The 15098-nt window shown below is 43.1% G+C and overlaps 1 non-coding gene across 8 annotated transcripts in view; it reads right to left on the reverse strand.

The window, feature by feature from the left end:
- LOC107208924 overlaps window positions 1-15098 on the reverse strand; it is a 268455-nt gene continuing 253357 nt past the window's right edge. For 4 of the 8 annotated variants that reach the window (XR_001523371.2, XR_001523374.3, XR_001523373.2 and 1 more), the window contains 3 exons: window positions 12704-12869; window positions 1915-11703; window positions 1-1216 (listed from right to left, as the gene is read on the reverse strand). This is a non-coding gene — a transcript (SRY-box transcription factor 2). The remainder of the gene's footprint in view (window positions 1217-1914; window positions 11704-12703; window positions 12870-15098) is intronic. The other 4 variants (XR_004498699.1, XR_004498701.1, XR_004498700.1 and 1 more) reach the window with 4 other exon arrangements.

Here is a 15098-nt window from a genome sequence, read left to right on the forward strand (position 1 = left end):
TAATACAAAAGTATTTTAATGTTGTCTGATCAGTAATTCCATTTTCAGAAATATAACAATTACAAATGGCATTATTACTCTGTAAATGTCTTCCTTCAGACCCTTTGAAACCTCAATGCAGATTTTTAAATACATTTTCACAAAGAAAACTGTGTAGAAAAAGAACAAAGAATTACAATGCATTTGAGAAAAGTCCTGAAATTAATTTCAAAAGGACATGACTTTAGCATAAGAATACATTTGGAGGGGGAGCAGTTTTTGTTTGTTTAGGAATCCTCACATTTTTTCCAGCAGGAAAGCTGGATGGGCACACTCTGTACCATCCCTCGTTATTTTCAATTAGGTAATAGATGTGAAGTTATTTTGCCTTTGTTATAAATAGCCATTGGTAGTTCTGAGAAAGGTATGTTAAATGCCAGAAGGAAAATAAGCAAGAAGATGTAACATGGAGCCTGATCCTGCTAACCCCTGCTCCTCCAAGCAATCCTCTTTCTTTTCTACTTACTGTGCAGTCTAAGAACTTCAGGATTAAGTCAGATCTTAGAACCATAATTCCATTTATTTGTAAAAGCAAACATCCCTTTTGCTTAACATAAATGTTTTTATTTAAAAGGAGGTTGTCAATTTGAAAGCGTTTTAAATTCACATTTAGGAGAAACTTTATGCGGTTTCAGAAGCCGGGGGATGCCGAAGGGACGGGCTGGATCCCGGCAATTCCAGCCCCAGAGCTGCCCTCCCCAGCCCCAGTCATGGCAGCAGCTGGGGGAGCAAACAGCCCCAGTTTGGATGCACAGCACAGACATGGATTAACTCCTGCACAGACCCCTCGGGCCCAGCTCCCGCAGGAGCTCCAGCACTGACGGTGCCTCCCGCACCCCGAGACCCCACACAGCCCCTTCGCCACCAAAATCGCTGCTGCCCCAAGAGCAGTGGGGAAAGAGCTCCTGGAATTCCAGTATCACAGCCCTGCCATGAGGCTGGTGGGGTGCTGGCAGTGCTGCAGCGCGTTCCGCTGGGATGGGGACGAGCAGCTCTGGGAATAAACAGGAGGCCCCACACAGAAACAGAGGGACAGGAACCCAAAGCTGTCACCCATCACTGAAAGTCCTCTGAGAGCCAGTGTGCCAGCAGTGGTACCAGGACACATAGGGCTGTGTGCACAGATGCTCACAATTTGCTGTTTCATATTATAGCTTTTTTCCTCTTGAATTGTCTCCTGTAAATAAAGACAGAACAGAATGTGATTTAATGGTCACGACATTTTTCAAACAGTATTACACAAGTGTCCAGCAAAAAAAAAATCCCCAAAATGTTGTAGCAACCTGCAACCCCTTTCTCACATGTATTAGCAAATGGGTAATTCTGGTTTGTTGCCCACAAGTCTCAGGTCTGAATTTTGTTACATTTTTAAAGCCTGCATTGGAAGCTTAACCAGAAACAGTCAAATCATCCTTTTTGAGGCATTCTTAATTAAATAGCGTCATATGTAGTCCTGCAAAGGACTAAAAATATTCAGCTGTAGTTAGGTTTCTTTGTTTATACATTTCATCCAGCTCAGGAGTGCTGCAAAATAAGTCAGCAATTGCCATCCTTTTTTCAAATAATATACTTTCTAAAATAATCTATTTTATAATAGTTTGGATTCAGCTAATAGAGGAATATCACTGATTCATACATTCTTTTTCGAAGAAGACTGGGCTGAGCCATTAAATAACCAAAAATAAGTCATTTTTCCCCAAAACTATTAGAATTTTTCTCTTAAAAGAGCAGTAGGGCATATTTTTTTTTTTCTGAGTTCAATATGAATCAACTCATTGCCTCAGATTTGATTGGCTAGGTATGAAAATCTCAGGACTTACTCGGGTTTTCTCAATGTCTGAAGTGTAAGAAGAGAGTCATGTTACTCATGCTTACCTCTGCCAAGCAGCAGTTGGAATATAGCCCCTTCAGGCAGAACACTGTGAACATATTAAAGTACTAAATGATTCCCAGGAAATTCATAAAATGTCCTTTTCTAATGATTCAAGGTATTTTTGTGGAGGCAGATTATCTGCTATTTTTAGCTTTTCCCAGTGTCTAGCTTGTCTAATTGCTCCTTGTGCAAGTGCTCTGGCCCGGGGCTATTTTTCAGCTCTAATTGCAAAAGAAAGGATTACATGGCTTTGCTTGTGCTGGAGATGGGGCTGAAACCCTCTGAAACAAAACCCTCCACCCCTCGGTTTCATAGCTACCCAGAACATTCACTCAGTTTGCTGGTCTCATCTATAACTTCAAACCTGCTGACAGCAGGACCACAGGTAGGTACCTGCTGTGTGCTGCCAGCTGTCTGGGAGCAGGGCAGTCTGACCAGTGCTGGAGTTTTCCAATTGATGGGTCTCTCCTCTACTTACACAGTGCAGCAATTACCAGAGGTGTTACCTTTGCAATTTGCTTTGAAAAGTCATGGAGAGATTCCCATAAAATGCTCCTTGTTGCAGTTCTAGTTGAAAATCCTGGAAACAGCATAGAGAGGTCAGGTTCTATGCTGGGAATGGGCAGTGAGCAGCCAATTTTTGTTATAAAGCTATCAACTTACCTACCTACCTAAGTCTGGGGAAGGAAAACCAAAATGTCAAGATATTTTGACTTTGTTCAAAATGCCAAAATGCCACAATCAGAACTACCTAAGCTGTACTACCTGAACTTTCAGAAGAATAAAAAACAAAACAAAAACATTTTGTGCCCAGGTTTAGTTAACACTGTTTTGTGGATGCTCTTCAGGGTGTTTTCATCTCAGCCCACTGGGTAACTTTACCAAGCAGCAGACAGGCAGAAGCCCCTCTCATTTCAGAGCTTAAAACTCACAGCACAGCTCCTCCTAGAGAGGAGGGAGATGGATCTCCTCCAGCAGTGTGGAAAACCTCAAATCTGCGATTTTGCCTTGTCTATATAAAGAGTGCTTGCATTTTGGCCCAAGCCTGAATTTGCCATTAAAGTAACCCTTGTCTATACAAATGTTAGGAGACTGTCCAAGCACCATCACAGCCTGGTACATCCCTGGAAAAAGCAGCCACTGTCATCTTCTATGAGGGTACAGCACTCCTCCAGAGCAGCAGCTATCTGAAAATCATTTCATTTTCCTGTGATAATACAAACAGCAGCACAAAGGCCTGGTCTATGAGAGCAGTTGTGCAATGCTCAATAATTTCACATCCTGGTCTGAAATATTCCACAGGCAGTTGGAAGGTCCAAGGCTGAGATCCAAAAGCACCAATGTATTCACAGCTATGCAAATATTAGGAACTACTTGTGTCTCAACACATGCAACATCTTACATTATATTTAGCAGACTGCATTTAAATTCACCTGCCTACAAGCTATAAAGATTTACCAGAACTTGTGAAAAAAACTGGAACAGATTAAGCCAAATAATTTTTCAGCTATTACTCATTTGAGGTTTGTTTGAGGTTTTTACCTCTTGGGAGACAGAGGTTCCTAAATATTCCAGTGGGCTGTAAGTCAGTAACACATCTGAGATGCTCTGTCCTCAAGCATGCCCAGATAGCCCTGGGTTTGCTCCCTGTCTCCTGCTTGCTCTCAGCCCATGTGATGCTTTGTTTACTCACTGCAGGAGCAGATCCATGCACCAGCCATTCCCAGCGGAACCATTGGGAGTCCAGGATTTCTTATGCCGGAATCTGCAAACACTGGGCACTGATGTGTTCCCCTCCTCCCCACTCAGCTCCCCTCTGTGTTTTGGGTTCAAAGTGAAACTATCCCAGACTCGGGGACCTCGAGAGAGCAGGACTTGGGAAACACCAGGAGAGACACTGAGGGCACGAGCATATTATCAGAAAGAATTTGAGTGCTCCCAGCAGCCCAGCAGCAAATTAGAAAGTTTTGGCTCCCAAGAATGAGTTGTGTTGTTTGTTCCTGCACACTGCAGCTGCTCGTCCCTCTCCCTCCCCACCCCCCTCCTTTGGGTGGTTTATTACACACAAGCTACTAATGAATGGGAGCCGCTGTTTTACAGTACACCACACTTACAGGACTTATCTCTAGGCCTACCACAGATTTGACTGATCAACAGCAGGGCACCACCATCATAATTCTTCCTAGAAACAGGAGGATAAAAAGGGGTTTGTTGGAGGTTGGCTGTGTCTGCAGAGAATCCTGCCTGCAGGGCCTGCTGATGCCATCACTCGCTGCTATGGTCTTTGGCCTAATAAGGTACAGAAACAAAGATTGTTCACTTGTTCAAGAATACTAAAGTACCCAAGTGACGGAAAGTGGAGGCAGCAGGGCACACATCCAAGTGGGATTAAGGCCACAAGTGCAACGTTACAGGGCTGACTGGGTGGCAGAGGGAATATCTGCCTCTGAAGAAAAAAAAAAATCCAGTTCAAACATAATTTATAACATGTCACTCACAGTCAGAGGTGGCTGTCATTAAGAGTTAAATGTTGCATTGTGTTCAACTTATTCTGATAAGAATTCTCTAAGCTGCTTATATGTTATCATAACTCATGAATAAGTGGAGTGTGGGCAGGGGAGGGGGGAGAGGCTCTCTGGGGCAGGATGGAACCCAGACTGGGAGGCAGAAACGCTGGAGCAGAGCTGGGCTGCTGGATCCTCAGTGTGGTGCACCCTCAGTCTGCACATTCCAAGGACTCCACAGTGAGTCTTAGACCCTGCCAAGCCCATGAGACTTGTCACGGTCCAGGCTCTACTTGGACAGATCCACCTCCTTTGCTTTTGTGCACTTCTCCAGTTGGGGAGCCAGGCAGTAACACCGAGAGGATCTAAAATGGTGTATTCAGCCTCTGCTCAGCTGGCCTACACAGCAAGGCTCTATGAAGGTTTAAGAGCTGGAGCTGAAGGAGAAAAAAAATGGGCAATGTTGTAGCCAAGTAAAAAGCCCCTAAGTTAATACTGCTTACTGGAAATGGAACTGGGAACCCAGCAGAAGAGCAGCAGAGCGGTTCTTTAGGGACAATATTAAATTCCTCTGACTGACTTGGCAGTTTGGAAGCAGCAGGATTGTTTTCTCTAACTTAGGGAAACCCAGCAACAGACCCCACTGAAGTTCAAGCAGCTAGATCAGGCCCAATCCCACTAAACTTTCCAGGCTTATCAAGGAATTTTTTCCCTACAACTTTTTCCCTACTTCATTTTGGGTGTAGAGAGAAAAACCTGTGGGGAATAAGAATTAGAATCATAGGAGCCTGTTCATTTGCACAACTCATTTAGTGCAAATAGCCACTGTAATTCCCAGTTAGAAGCATTTCTCTGGTGCAGCTCATTCAGAAAGCAGCAGTTTGTTTACTCACTGGCTTGGGCTACCTGGATCATGTTACACCTGCTGAGGCTGCTGGTAATGTGGGAGGTTGATTTTAAACTGGCACTGTTGCTTTTATAAAGCCTTTAATGTCATTGGCTCTGGCTGTGTTCAAGATCTCACCCATCAAGCCAAGGCTTAAGGGACTTTGGGCTGAGACATCCCAGTCCTCTCAATTCTGTTGTCACTTAAGTCAACAACCACAACTTTGCTGAGGTAGGTGTGGGACAAATATTTCAGTCCCTGACCTGTGCCTGGTCTGACTAAAGACCCAGGGTCTCTGATTTGTCACACTTCACAAACACTGCAGCAAGTACCCAGTTTTCTGAGTACCAAGCTGATATGAGTATCTGACCTGCTACCTCAGTGTTGTCTTCACCTTTGTTGGAAGGCCAGAGGGTTGATCACAGTGAGCTCCTGGTATCCAGAGGTGGCTGCAGGACACTGCAGCTGCAGGGGTGCATGGTGATTGTGCAGGCACAACAATGCTGCAGTGCATTCATGTTTCTGGCCTCTACAGCTCTGAGGAGCTGTGGATAACCTGTGTCCCTGCAGAGAGCAGACAGCTCCCTGTAGCCACCTCTCTCCAAGGGGAAACAGAAGAGGACCCAGGAATTGCATCCACTCATTCCTGCCCCTCAACCATGGCAGCATCTGGAGCCCACCCATGCATGGGAGGTGAACCCATGGAAACATTTTTGTGGGTGGGTGTCCCCACGGGGGATGTGCTTGTCTGTTGTGCAGCTTTAAGAGTGTGCAAGTCCAAATCCATTTGTCTGGACACAATCAGTAGAACTTGTCAAAAGAAAAGTTAAAATAGATGTAAGTGATGTGTGAAGGCGTGTTTTACCCAGCTCTAAATTCTGCTGGATACGTGAGTAGAGGCAGGTAGTAGATTAACTATGCAGCTCAGAGACCATTAAGGCTTGCAGAGGAACAATTAGTCCAGAATTTGCATTTTATGAAATTGAACCTTTTATAAATCTTACAGCACAGCTAATGGCAGAGGTTTCTTCAAGTATTTCCCTGTGATCTTTGTCACGTGGGGTTTGTAGAATCTTGCCAGGATTATGAGAACCTAAAAACGTAAAAGGCAATTTTTCAACAAAAATTAAACCCACTGGTTTATCTTTACCATCTGTGTGAAATGTAAACAGAGAGAATAAATAAACAAATACTGAAAGATACATTTGTTTTAAATAAATGTGAACAAAGGGTTTGACACATTTGCAGTATGTAATGCTGGTTTTAAAACATGATTTCAACCACCTGACACATTCAATTAAATACAGAAAACTCTCCAGGTTGTATTTGCATTCTGGAAGAGCAGCTACAAAAGAAAGTGTAAGTGCAGCAAATCATTCTGAAAATAAACTGATTTGAACAGAGAATGATTTCTCTCTGAAAGGCTGCAGTACCACTGACTTTGTAGTATTACTTGAAAAAGCTGCAAGTATCTTATTTTTCCCCATAAAACAGATCCACTTTGGGAAGGGCAGACTGACATTTTGATCTATCTTCCAAGAAATCATGAGAGAAAAAAGTCACTTCTAGAAGCACAAATTTTCAGTAAGGCCTCCTTTTTCTCCAGTATTCAGGGAAATTCCTAATGCGGTTCATAGTCTTTAATAAGAAAACAAACAAACAAACAAACAAACAAAAAACCCCCTACAGCAATAAATGATGGAAGAAAACCAAATCCCTTTTCCAAGCAGTGACACTGCCACTTTAATAGTTTCCCACTGTACTTGGGGTTAGTTGCCAGAGAAGCCTTGTTCAGCCTATTTGGGGGCCCCATGAAATGCTGCAAGCGTTACTGAAATGAGCACTTGTCTTTTGTTGAGCTGCATGCTAGCACCATACAGTGCTGAGCTGATAAATCCACTTTTTCTAACACAAGCATTTTTCAAACAAAACTACCATGAGACTGATGAGTAATGCCAGCTTGCCAAAAAAAAAAAAAAAAAAAAAAGACACACACCCCTCCCAGGCGCTGCTGACACTGACAGCTGTTAAATTCACATATTCACAAAATGAGATGGGTTACATAACTGGAAATTACAAGAGCGACTCACCAGCGAGAGGAACTGCAAAGCAAGGCATCACTGGGGCTGAGGAAGGAATAGATCACACGTTCCCATGTGCACTGTCCCACTGATGGCCGGGATAAAGCTGTGCCTTGAGCACACAAAGGTTGCCGGGCACTCCTCACCCTGCATGAGCAGGCTGTTTGTAGTTTGTTCAGAATTGAGATTTTTTTTTTTTTCCAGCAAAGTGAGGATGCATGTGGAAAAAGGATATATTAGTGTTGCTATGTATGTTATGACACAAGGGCAGTTTAAAAGCCCAAATGTCACATTTTGCAGGACACCATGCAAAAGCAGTGACTCTAAAAGGCTTATTGGCAAGTCTCGAGCAGCTGAGAGGGTGGCGGAGAAGGTGAAGTGCTGGGTAGAGTTAGGTTTGACAAAACCTAAGTAGCTTTTAATTTGCATCAAATTTTTCAGACATATAAGTGGTTGGCAAAGATGTTGTTTTTATCATTCTCATTGTATTGCTATAGAGCTGAGCTCTGGAGGTCTGTTATTTTCCCATGCAGGACAGGAAGGCAGTGACACAATGTCATCCCACCACCGCATCACCTGCCCTTATTTCAGTATCTATTTCTAAATTGGTTTGAAAACTTCAACAAAAGCACCTGGTTCTGGAAGGGCCATGGGGCAGACGATGGAGGAGAGGTATCAGTAAGGGCTCCTGAGGAATGGCAGGCTGTGGAGCTGGTGGAACAGCTCAGGAGAAGGAGCAGTGAGGGAAGATGGCAATGTCTGCACAAGCTGCCAGGCCCTCACGTGTTGCTGAGATTGCCAGAAATGAGGTTCTGAAGGGGGCTAATCTGGACATAAATCAAACCAGAAAACAATGGATGTCTTTATGAATAGCCATAACAAAAAAAAAATTCAGTAATTAAACCACCATTAACACCAAGCTAAATTTTACACATTCAAAATGATCTATGCTTCAATTTCTTCTGCTCATGGCTGAATTCATTCTTCTTACATTGTAAGAGGGGTTTTGCTGTTATTAAAAAAAAAAAACACCTAAAAGCTTTTTTTATAAGCAAGTTTATCAAACAAGAAATGAAGATGAAATGACAACTAAATGCATAAAGTTCCAATGTATTTTATCAGGTTACTTATAATAAACTAGGCTAATGCAAAATCAAGATGCACAGACAAATCAGGAGGAAAAAAAAGAAACACAGGAATGAATGCTTTGAGAGTGATGTCACCTAAGCTGGTGTGTAGGTACAGTCTGCTGCGTAGGAGAGCAGTGAAAGCATAAACAGAATACTAGATGTGCATTAAGCCACAAACAGAAATAGCTGTGAACAATGGCAAAGTCTGGCTGCTCTTAGAACCTTAATGTAAGGAAACATCCTTATAAAAGATGAGACAATAGCGGGTCTATAAATGACAGCCCCATAGGCAGGGAAGGATTAAGAACTTCCTACAGTTCCTAAAGTATGAACCTATATTGTAACCCTTCCACAAAGGCAGCCATAAGTGCTTTCTCTGAATTAGTCCACCCAGAATAGGAAAAGGCATCAGAATTAGTTTGACTTTTCCTCTGGACACCAGCCACACACTCTCAAGGCAGAGAGGAAGGAGTAAAAGCAGACGGAAGCGCAGCACTTGTTTAGGACCTTTTGCCAGCACACCTGTGGGTCCCAGTGCTCATTTGCCCTCCCTGCTTCCTCCAGAACCCAGAGACCTTTGGCAGCCCTGATCCAGGCCACACCAATGTGCTGCTCTCTAAAGCTGAGCTTCTTTGGCCCTGCAGACACTGGGAATGCAGGCTTTGCACACAAGCAGACATGAACTAGGCTGAGGCTTCAGTGTCCATTTAGCACTTTTATTTTCTTTATCTTATTTTGAAGTTATTTTGTTGTTGTTTTGTTTGTTTGTATGAGTAATAAAATACATGCATTTAACTGGGCATGTGTTTAATTTGAAAATATTAACAAAACACCTCCCAACACCTCATGGCCCATGACCTGAGACATATTCCTGTACAGCAAACATCCTCTGAGCTTTCAGGTAGCAGACTACCCTCAGACCTCAGATTTTCTTGCAGACTGCCACATACTCATCTAATAAAGAATTTTAATTGAGGACTATGGACATTACTATTTAATACAATTCCCCAGACCAGCTGCAGTGAAATGCTTCATGTATTATCAGTGGTGCATAGGGCAGGGGCTGGGAGCCACCACAGACTTTGGTGATTCTGCTGGTTTATCTCTAACACAGCACTAAGCCCATTCACATACATCCCTCTGGTGAAACTCAAAGAGCCTGCACTTCAGGGAGTTTTCCAAGCAGTCAAATGTGAGTGAGTGCTTCACTGCACTGATGGGGAAGAATTGTCCACTGCAGCTACTACTAACCCAGGCACCTCTAGGCACTCCAAATCCTTGGATGTGGATGAACTGAACAACGTGAAGAGGTACAAAACATGCAAGACCAGGATCTACTCTGAGTGACATTTGTAGATTTGCAGCTGATTATAAATTCCATAAGATCTACAGAAGTCAACACTAAAGAATTTGCAGCAAGTTAAAGTTCTTGAGATATCCTTGTTGTTGCCTCTGCCAACAATTCCTCATTCCAAGCTGGAGGCTTTAGGGAAAATTTGGGGCATTTCTGGTCCGAAAATTCCAGTGGAATAGTTCTATCTGTTTTCAGAAGTGATCCCCTGTTTGTCAGGTAGAACTTGGTCCCTGAGTGTTGACAATACAAAGCAGATATAAGTATATATTTTTTAAAATATAAAAAATTACCCAGATGCTTTTGAAAATATTGAAGATTCACCATCCAGCTATTTACAGTCCTATTTTAATTTTTTTTTCCTGAAAAACAAGCTAATATTCTGATTCTCATTGAGGGCTCTAAGTTTCATCCTCCCAAGCTCAACCACAGAAGCCACTCCCCTGAATCAACATGCTTCCTAATGGGAATAAATTCTTTTCAGCAGAGCTCTGTTTAAAATGACCACCAAAACCAAACTATTATTAGTATTCAGGGTAGAATTAAATAGTGTCACTATGGATATTTGAATGTGCAGGTGTGGGCCTTAAATTATTTTATGGCAAAATTCAGCCCCATTTCTTACCCCTGGTGTTCAAACCTGCTCCCACTGGAGCAGATTATGATGACCCTATAAGAGACAGGACCTTGGCCAATGGATCTGACAATTACCAATTACTCATGTGAGCAATGCACGAGGTCTTGTAGCAGTGGGAATAAAACACAAGAGCAAATCCACTTGCTCGAAGGGCAAGTTTCTAAATTCAACAACAAAATCAGAAATCCACAACTGCCCCTCCATCCCTCGCATAGTTTGTTGCTTAAAATCTTAAAGGAAAAAAAAAATCATGTTCTCTATGAATATGATCTTAGCATGATCAGTTTTTTTCCAATAAAAATACATAATTAGTTTTGTAGCTTTTCTATTTTGTACTGCAAACCAGTAAAGGAAAACTGTGAAACTCCCACATTTTCATTCCACACTATTCTGAACGTTACCTAACTTCCCAGTTTAAAAATAGATTACAGGGATTAAGAGACTTTTGAATCTAAAAAGAATGCACATATTAGAGAAAATGCTATCTAAAATAAATAGCCCATTTTAAAAAGCAGTCTCCTAGTTTGTATGATATTAAGGAAAAAAAACCACTTCATAGACATTTGGTTTAACACATGCCAGTCAGCTTCATTTACAAGTTCAAAATCCAGAGGTAGATAAAATATTAGTTTGGTTTGGAAAATGCAAAGTGACAATTTTTCATGTATTATTGCACTGAAGCACTTGATACAAAGTTATTAAGGAAGAAAAAAATAGTTACAGGAAGGATTTATTTAAGGAATGGCTACTGCAAATAAAAACTTTCAACTAAAAAGGATTTTTAAAATTGTTTTTTAATATGCTTTTAATGACCTCTACTCCTCATACCTACCTCCTTGCTTCCCAAACTGTTTGTACTGTCCCCAATAACACTCAGTGGAAAGCTGTCGTTCCTGGCTAAATCCTTACTTAGGTTGGATGCTATGCCTCCGTTAGACAGGGTCACAAGGTCACAATCGATTTTGGAGGCCACCTGGAGAGTCCAGGCCGTGAACTGACTCAAAAAATTTATATCAGAGCTGGAATGGTCCACCTCCCAGGGCTCAGCCTGCGCTAACACCCCAACCGCAGGATGGAGCCTGCCAGGCCCAGCTCAGAGAGAGGCCAGAGTTGTTGACCCCGTTAGCTGACCTCTTCAAACTTCAGGAGAATTTTTCTGGCAGTTACCACGGTGACTGGGCACTCCAAGCTTATCCTTCTTACTGAAAAAAAAAAAAAAAAAAAAAAGACGAAAAATTAAGAAGAAAAAAAAAAAACGTTAAAACCTACCTCGTAGGGATGTCTATCAAGAATCAAATACATAAAAGTTTTAATTGTTTGCTTCTCTCTTGGGCTGCTCTGGCTCTGACTGGTACATCCGATGCGAACATCGAGAGAACAGTTTGGCTAAAAACATTTCAACTCGTGAAGAAATAATGCTCAGTGGATTTAACTAGAAGCATTTCTAATATCTGCTGGTGATCACAAGTGACACACTAAGAGGTTTATTGTGAAATAATATTTATTTTTCTTTATCTTTCTCCAAGTTACTACCACTTCTTATTGAACAGAGAAGCTGAGACAAGGTTAAGGGAAAGGATTCTATGCTGCCTTTGGGTTTTTTCCCTTTTAAAAACTATCTGCTTGGTGAAACATTAAGTATGCAGCAACACATTGCTTTGGTCTCTCAGAAGAGACGGCATAACCTATTTAATGTACCATGAAATATTATTTAAGAGGAAAAAGCAAAAAGAAAAAAACCCAAAAGTTGTCAGACATCGTTAGTGCTGGTTTTTTCAGGCACTTTGAACACTAATCACTTCACACATAAAATTTAGCAGGTAAGCAAGGTCTCGTGATGCTGACAGAAAACACTTGAAACACATCAAGGGATCACAGAGCACACTAAGTAAACAAGAAAACAAAGTGCACTCTTCATTTCTGAAACAATAAGGGGAAAACTGGTGCTTCTTAATTTCAGAGCAATCACATATTACATACAAAGCTTTTATGTAAATTTTCCTCATGCTCCTCTACTTGAAATAGCATCTTGCAAAAGGGAGCACTGAAGAGTACACTGCATTATAGCTGGAAAAATCCTACTTAAGGGCTCCTGATGGCAAACTGTCAATCAGTATTCCCCGCTTGTTATGAACTGCTCATTTCTGGAGTACAGCTAAACAGAGGTTTAATGATTGAAACTTTAATGGCATTTTGTCTCACACATGGTTCTGAAGTGTCTTCTGTTGTTTGAAGAGTTAAATATGGATATTCAAATTGCTGCTCAGGCACTGCTCTGCTCCTCCTGGGCTTCTCCACTGGCAGTGCTGAGATGGCAGAGGGGACCGAGCTGCTGAGTTGCCTCTCATGGGAGGAGATCACACATACCCTATGGATACAAAAATAAAGCAGGAGGTTTGGGTGTGGGAAGCAAAAAGCACATAACTGATCTTTTGTTCCAGACTTACTTTTCATTTCTGCTGGAAGAATGAAAAAAAGGCAGTCCAGCATACGTGTGTTAACTAACATTAAAAAAAACAGTGAATGCAGGCACGGTACAGGACTCTTTCTCCTTTCAAAACTGGTTCAATTGCTTTGAAATATCATATGCCTCAACACTAAATGGATACATAGACACTTAATAATATTATTTAGCAATAGTGAATTAAACATGAAAACAATTTAAATTAAAAACACTTAAAGATTGTTTCCCCTATTATTAAGGATGTGTTAGAAAAAGGCTAAGCCTCTCATTAGGAGATGAATTTTTTCATTTGTGTTTTTGTTATGGCTATACAAGATGTTTTTATACTTTCGCTTTTTTTCTCTGCATGAAATAATGTAAATTGAAACAATCAGGTGACTGATCATTAGGCTAGTGGGAAGAAAAAAGTGTTTGTTAAATTCTATTTTTTTTCTTTCTTTTTGAACAACACTGTATATACAAGCATGTGCCTTTCAATTAGATACCATGATTTATGAAGTCATGCTCAGGGCTAGCCAGGTTGTTGACTCAGATTAGAGCTATGATGCCAGCTCATTCCCTGGTGACAAACACTGACTGTCCTTCCCGCAGCCAGGCACCCCTGGCAGCCTTATGAAAAGACCTTGTGGCTGGCACAGCACTGAGCAGGAAATGAGGTCCTCTCCGGTTTGGGACAGAGATGACTGGAGTTACAGAAAGCTGTAAAGCAAAATCAGCATCTCCTGAGTCACAGACTTTAAGCTCTGCTGGACCCCGCAGTTCCCAGGGTGACCTGGCCCACCAGCGCTGCCTCACCCTCACCCCTCCAGCCTCCCAGCGAGCGCCCAGGGGAGCAGCCTGCACGCCGTGGGGTGGCATGGCTGGGGCTGATTTCATGTGGGAGAGGGGAACAGAGACCACCACGGTGCCCCGGTCTCCCCACGTGCCCCAGCCTGGTGCTCAGCACCCTCCTCAGGGAATCCCTTTCTCCCTCGTCCTTACCAGAGAGATTTTTGGCACATTATGTGGTGTTTTTCTAACAATATCACAAGGCTTTTATGTCGGCCTATAGCTTGGGGATCTTTGTGTGGCCTACCCTCCTCCAGGAATTGCACATATAAATCATTGGAAAGCAGGAAATCCTTAAGACCTGGTAGGAAGCTGTTTGCCATGTTTGCCTCAGCACAGACAGCTGTGGACCACTGAGCATCTTGCCTTGTAGGTACTGCAGTGACCCAGACACCTGGACCTGATACAGAGGAACTTGGCCCCCTTCTTCCAAGACCTCTGAGCCAGAAAGTGAGCTCCTGGAGCAGGGTTAGAAACTCCTACTGAATTCACGGAGTAGGGCTCCCCGATCTTCACTGTCTAACACTTTTACTCCGAACTCCCTCAATGCCATTGAAACAATAATATTTAGACCATTTGGGGCTGAGATTATTGCTTTAATAAATTGGGTTTTTATTGGTTCATTGTGGCAAATAAGCCCCCGATTGATTTTGCTCCTAATCAGCATGGAGAATGCATTCCGCTGTAATTAAATCCCGTGTAACTGGGCACTCTGTGTTCGCTTGTCTCTTAGCTTGCAGTGGCATGAGATACAGCACATCAAACGCTATCCTCGCCACGATAGGCACCCTGCCAGCCCGCGGAACGATGATGCTCGCCTTTAGCGTGCTTACAATGTGTATGGCTGGAGCGCGTTTGGAGCAGCGAGCAGCGCTTGGAAAACGTAGGAAACTTATTAGAGGAGGAAGATGGCCAGGGATAAGGTCTTTTCTCTCGAGGAAGGTTTGACCCCTCTCTCTGAAAACACTGCGAGAGAGGCGGGGGCCGCTGCCCCTCGCGCTTTCCACAGGTCCCCGCAGCCCCCGGCGCGGCTCCGCTGCCGCTCCCGGGGGCTCCGCCCGGGGCAGCCGGGTCCCCTCGGCCGGCGGGAGCGCGGTCGGGCTGCCAGGCGGGCAGTTCTGAAGAGTCGATCTTCATAATACAAATCCCCCGGCTTCGCCTCCCCGCCAGCGGCGCGAGCCAGCTTTTTAATTGAATCCCGGGGATTTGGCCGCAGCCGAGAGCCCCGGTTCGGGCCCCAGAGCCGTGGGTCCCCCCTCCCGAGAGCGGGACCGTCTCTTGAGGGCTGATCTGTCGCCTCTAAAC

The sequence above is a fragment of the Parus major genome, chromosome 9 (genome assembly GCF_001522545.3).
Source record: "Parus major isolate Abel chromosome 9, Parus_major1.1, whole genome shotgun sequence".
Lineage (NCBI taxonomy): Eukaryota > Metazoa > Chordata > Aves > Passeriformes > Paridae > Parus > Parus major.